The sequence below is a fragment of the Canis aureus genome, chromosome 18 (genome assembly GCF_053574225.1).
Source record: "Canis aureus isolate CA01 chromosome 18, VMU_Caureus_v.1.0, whole genome shotgun sequence".
Lineage (NCBI taxonomy): Eukaryota > Metazoa > Chordata > Mammalia > Carnivora > Canidae > Canis > Canis aureus.
The window spans coordinates 21,254,508-21,260,507 of NC_135628.1; positions in this window are offsets into that span (position 1 = coordinate 21,254,508).

The window sequence follows — 6,000 nt, forward strand, 5'->3', positions numbered from 1 at the left end:
TTACAACACACAGATGAGGAAACAGAGGCCCAGAGATGGAAAGCAACTTGCCCAAGGTTAGCCAGCCCAAAAGGGATGGAACCAGCATTTGACCAGGGTGGCCCATGCCTGCCTGTAATAGCAATGCCTCGGTCATGCCCCAAAGCCCACGTTCTGCATCTCCGTCCTCTCTAAAAGCCTTTTGGAAAACCGCCCATATGTTTTCCCAAAACAATAGTTGAAGACAAACCCAAGAGGCGTCAGGTTTTGCTGCGGCGGGGCTGCTTCTTAACAAGCTCCTGCCCTGCCCTAGAATCTCATTTGCATTTGTCCTTCTGCAGTAGTTTCCAATTCCCAGGCACAACGCAATTTAACTGTAAAATTCGCCTTAACTAACCAGCTGTCTACTGCAGTCAGGCAACCAGGCTCAGGTGCGACTCCCAGTAGGCTCCCTCGAGTCAGCGTGCCAGCCTCTGTAAAGCAATATAAAGTCACCTCCGAGAAATTAGATGCCACTTGGAAGAGGCATGGGCTGCCATGCCCGCTCGTTGTCAGCTCGGAAGAGTGTAGGGGTGCCAATCACGACTCAATTACTCCCAGGACTTCTTGCCTGAAGGCTCCCCTGTCATCTATGAGAACCAGTACAGGCAAGACCACCAAATGTCGTGGGCCAGGGGTGGTTGGTACTAGGGACGGTGTCTTGGAAGGGGAGGGCCATGGGTTTAGGCCATCTTGTCTTACCACAGAGTCAGTAGGCCATCCAGTGAGGGCTCCCAGCATCCAAGAGGCAGGATAACGCAATTCAGCAAACATCACCTGAGCCTTTCTCTACTATGTCCAGGACGTTACGTGAGGGAATGACTTGACTTTGCCATGATGTCACACATGATCTCCAAAGGTGATTGATCCTATCACAATAGTGTGGAGACTGTGCTAAGATGGCCATCCTCTGAAGGAAGATGCTAGAGAAAATGGGGAAAGATTCACTACATTTGTTTTCCATTTGTTCAATTTACAGAGGTGAATTGAAAACCCAATCTCGGGGCACCTGGCTGGCTCAGATGGAAGAGCACGTGACTCTTGCTTTCAGAGTTGTGGGTTCAAGCCCCATGTGGGGTGTAGAGATTACTTAAACTTTTTTTTAAAAGCCCAATCTCAGCCCGATATGACCCTACAATTTGACAGTATGTAGACTGCCAGGTAGAGTAAGAAAAGGTATTCTTAGAAACATATATGCTGACACCCCACCCCCGAGAAAACAGTGTGTGTGAGGGGTGCCAGTGGTTTGCTCGAGATCAAGGAGACACGGAAGTGGTGAGGAAAGTAACAGAAGAGTGTGGACCACTATTTAGAAATGTGTGTTAATGAACGAAGAGGTGGAGGTCAGTAAGGGGAAGGTAGCAGGCCTGAGGAATATGTTTGAAGGATGGGGGAGACTCAAGCATGCTTGCAGGTCCCGGGGAAGGAGGGCTGGAAGATACAGGCAGATCACGTTCCTGATGGAGCAAGATTCGAGGGCAGTCAGGAGCCACCAATGGCACCAGGGGACATATTCACCTGGGGAAGACGGAGAGACCCCCCCCAGAGACCGAGGCAAGGAAAGAGGGGGAGGGATGGTGCAGCCATTCGACATGGAAAAGGGGGATGCTAAAAGGACGTATAAGTGCTGGCCTTGACTTTGCCATGATGTCACACATGCTCTCCAAAGGTGATTGATCCTATCACAACAGTGTGGGGACTGTGCTAAGATGGCCATCTTCTGAAGGAAGATGCTAGAGGAAATGAGGAAAGATTCACTACATTTGTTTTCCATCAAGCAAATGTTCATCTTTTTCTTTCTCATTATTTTATTTAATTACATACACAATTATAGTAAATTTAATTTCAACTTTCCCTGTCTTGCTTCCCCTTAGGAGTATCTTATGACCTTTATCTCAAGGATTTGCCTCCTCATATTACCATCAGCTCTAGAGTCAGTGGGGGCTAATTATCCAGGCTGGAGATTACCTGGATCTTTCTCCTCCTCGTCCCACAGACTCCCTGCATCTTCACCATTTCACAGTCAGTCCTTCTGCCAGATGTGGGCAGGGGAAGCACAAAAAGCTAAAGCTCAAATCAGTTCACTTTATTACTTATTTTGGGATCTAGCCAAATATTATAAGCTATTAGCTCAAATGAGGTTGGGGGCTAACTGAAATTCATAGTTATTTCATTATCCATGAATGGAACCACCCACAATTAGTCCCAAAGTCAGAAAGATGAAAAATGTCAACGAGAGAAAAAAAGACACACTTAGTGAAGGGCCTACTGGCAGAGCTCTAAGTAATACCTCTCGTGCCATAGTTTTGTCTGTCTCCTTGACGTTCACTCAGAGTCTTGCTTTCTCATTGTGGCTGTCTAATTTGAAATTCCACATATTGTATTTTCCGATTGGAAGCACTGAGACTTAGCACTGCCAGTATTAACAGATTGGTGCTTCTTCTAGTCCCTGAAATGCGATGCTCAAAGTATTCATTAGCATTATGGTTAGGGCAGCTTCCAATGCTCCATAGTCTGCCTGTCTCATCGACAGTTGAGCATAGGGTATGATCAGATGGTTCCCAGTTTCTGTTTACTTGTTAAACTTTGAGAGGTGTGTATTTTTAAAAGGATCCAATACATCATGATATTGTGCTACAGTTTTTCAAGATGTTACTATTAGGAAAAATGGGTAAAAGATCCATAGGATCCCTCATACTGCTGTGAATCTACAATCATGTTGTGAACCTACAATTACCTCAAAATAAAAAGTTCAATACAAAATTCTCCAAGACCTTACCATCAGAAGAGCAAAACCAAAATAAAATCTAACAAGGGCTTTCATGTATTCAATGCATACACTAAAATGGCTGAAACTAAAAAGACTGACAATATCAAGTGTTGACAAGGATGAGAAGGAACTAGAACTCCTGGATACTGCCAGCAGAATATAGAATCACTTTGCAAAGCAGGCTGACAATTTCTTATAGTTGAACATACACAAATCATAGGATCTAGCAATCCCATTCCCAGGCATTTTCTCAAGAGAAAATATACATCCACAAAAAAGACTGATATACAAATATTGACGGCACTTTGTTCATAATAGCCCCAAAGTGGAAACGACTCAATTGTCCATCAACTAGAAAATGGAGAAATTTTGACATAACTATGCAATGGAATACTACTTAGCAATAAGAAGATTCAAACCACTGACACATATAATATAAATGAATTTCAAAGTCATTATGTTGAACAATAGAATTTAAACTCAACAGTACATACTAGGTGATTCTATTTACTTGAAGTTCTAAGATGGGCAATGCAATTATACTAACAGAAAGCAGATCCATGGTTGCCTAGAGACGGGGGGATCAGGCATGAGGATTAGCTAATAAAAGTCACAATGGAACTTTTGGGAGGGATAGAAAAGTTCAGTATCTTGATTGTGGTGATGGTGGCGGTTACACAGGTGTTTGTGTGTATATGTATGTTTTACTTAATGTAAAGTATACCTCAACCAAATTGATTGAGGGAACAAGGAAGGCTCCAAGAAACTCTAACTGAATAAGAAAAATAAACTAAAACCTAGCAATGATTTTCTTGTATTCAGTAATTTAACTTTCTAATCTTATACGCATCTTCAACAATGAACAGATAACCCTGAGTCAACAGACCCTGGCTCAAATCAGCCAGTAGAGGGAACTCTTTTCTCAAACTGAGACTCCATCAACTCAATGACCTACTGAGATTAATCTCTAAACTGTGAAAATGTAACTCTCCTATGTCGCCACATTTGTCTTCTCTCCATAGGTACAGCCACACAGCCTTGGGTAGAAGGAATCCAACCAACCCCAGTTAAAACACTAACCCTGTTCCCATTGAGAGGTGGGGGGAAGGAAGAATTCCAGGCCAGCAGGATGGTGCTTTGGCATCCAAACTGACTTCCTACTCTACTATGCTCCCACTCTGATCCTTACATGAGGCTGGTAATTAAGGATGCTTGTAAGCAAGCCCGCCTCTTACTCCCAGACATAGAGTCAGAGCCCTGCCATGGTGCTGTGCCTGCCTTCTGTCTCACTTGTCTGAAAGTGCCTGCATTTGCCTTGTCTGCATTTGCCTGCAGCCAGGTTCCCATGCTTGTCTCTGCCCTCTCACCCCAGGGACTCCTGGAAGTCAGGCCCTTGCCCACCTATGCTCTGAGTTGGGTCTGTCCCAGCCCTGGAAGGCCACCTGCCCATCCCAAGCACCCTTGTCACCATCTTCTGAGGCCCTCCTAAATTTATGAATCCCAGATTCATCCCCAGGGATGTCCACTCACCATCAACTATACACTGGTTTTCAGAGGCATTTCAAGTCATTGTTCACCAGAAAATATCTTGGTGAGGCAATCATAAGGTCTTAGAGGACAAATTCTGAGTCATTGTAAAATCATTCTCTTTATGTTGCACCTAGAATCATGGAACTCTAGAGTCAGTTTCAGAGCCCATGTACTCCAAGCACTGCCTTAGCAAGAATTGTTGAGAAGTGGACACGGAGGTCCTACTCTTGACCATTTCCAGTAGAGGCACTCAGTGGCTTTTCAAGATAATCCATGCCATTATTAGGTAGGTTCAATTACTATAATCTCCTTTATACAGACTTCAAATTTATCTCCTTGAAAACCCACCTATTATCTTTGTTTCTACGGTTTTGTGAAGAACACAGAATTCCTTTTACTCTGCAGTAGCATTTGAATTGTTCAAAGTCAGCATTCATATGTTCCTCTCCCTCTTGTTTGTCATATTATTTGTTTGCCAGACTAAGAGAAAAAAAATTTCAAGTAAATTTCATTCAGTCTACTCAGTTTTAAGCAGCATCCTGAGCGCTTGGGGTGCAAAAATGAGTAATTTATGGTTTCTACCTTCGAAGAGTTTATAGAAGGGAAGAGTTGGAGAGTCTGAAGTGGACCCCCAAAGGAGATGGCAGCACTGGATGAGCAGAGAGGGGGGAGAGGGTTTCTAAGCATTGGAAGATAGATGCAGAAGTCCAATGGCAATGCTGGAAAGTTTCTTGAAGGGGGGGCACGGAGTGGGAGTGCAATGAGAGCTAACTGGAGAGGCAAGCCAACACCAGATCACAAGGACATTGTGGACATGCTAAAGAGTTTTTCCCAGGGGAATTATACAATTTTATTTCAGTTTTATAAAGATGTCTTTGGGGTGCCTGGGTGACCCAGTCAGTTGAGTGTCCTACTCTTGGTTTCAGCTCAGAGCATGATCTCAGAGTCATGAGATTGAGCTCTGCATGGGGCTCTGTACTCAGCATGGAGGCTGCTTGAGATTCTATCTCCCTCTCCCTCTGCCCCTCCTATTCCTGCTCTCTCTAACAGAAATAAATAAATGTTTAATATATATATATATATATATCTTTGACTGCTCTGTGCAAAAGTGGTTTGAGACAGAGAACTAGAGACAGGGCATCTCTGAGGAGGCTAACATGAGCCCCAGGGGAGAGACGCCCATGGCCTTACCTCAAGTAGTAGCAGTGGGAATGGCAAGAAGTGGGTTCACTGGAGAGATGCCAAAGGTACTGAGACAGTAAGATTCATATATGAAAATATGGGAGAGGGAAACTCATGCCCATTTTCTTGGCCTGATTGGATAGTGAAACTGTGACAGACTGACAACAGACAAGAAAAACCAGGTGTGGAGCAAGTTGCTGATGAGTGCAGCTTTGTACATGTTGAGTCTGTGGTGTCGGTGTCAGGCTAAGTGAAGTAGTTGGGCAAGTGGTATCAGAGGTTACAAAAGAGATCTGAGCTAGAGATACGGATTTGTGAGTCATAGGCCAATGAGTGGTCCTTGAGGACTTGGGTGTGGATGAAGCCGGGCAGCGGATGCATATAGCATGACAAGAGAATGGGAAGCAGGGGTTCCTGGATGCTCAGTTGGTGAAATGTCTGACTCTTGATATCTGCTCAGGTCACAATCTCAGAGTTACGAGATCAAGCCCCAGGCCAGG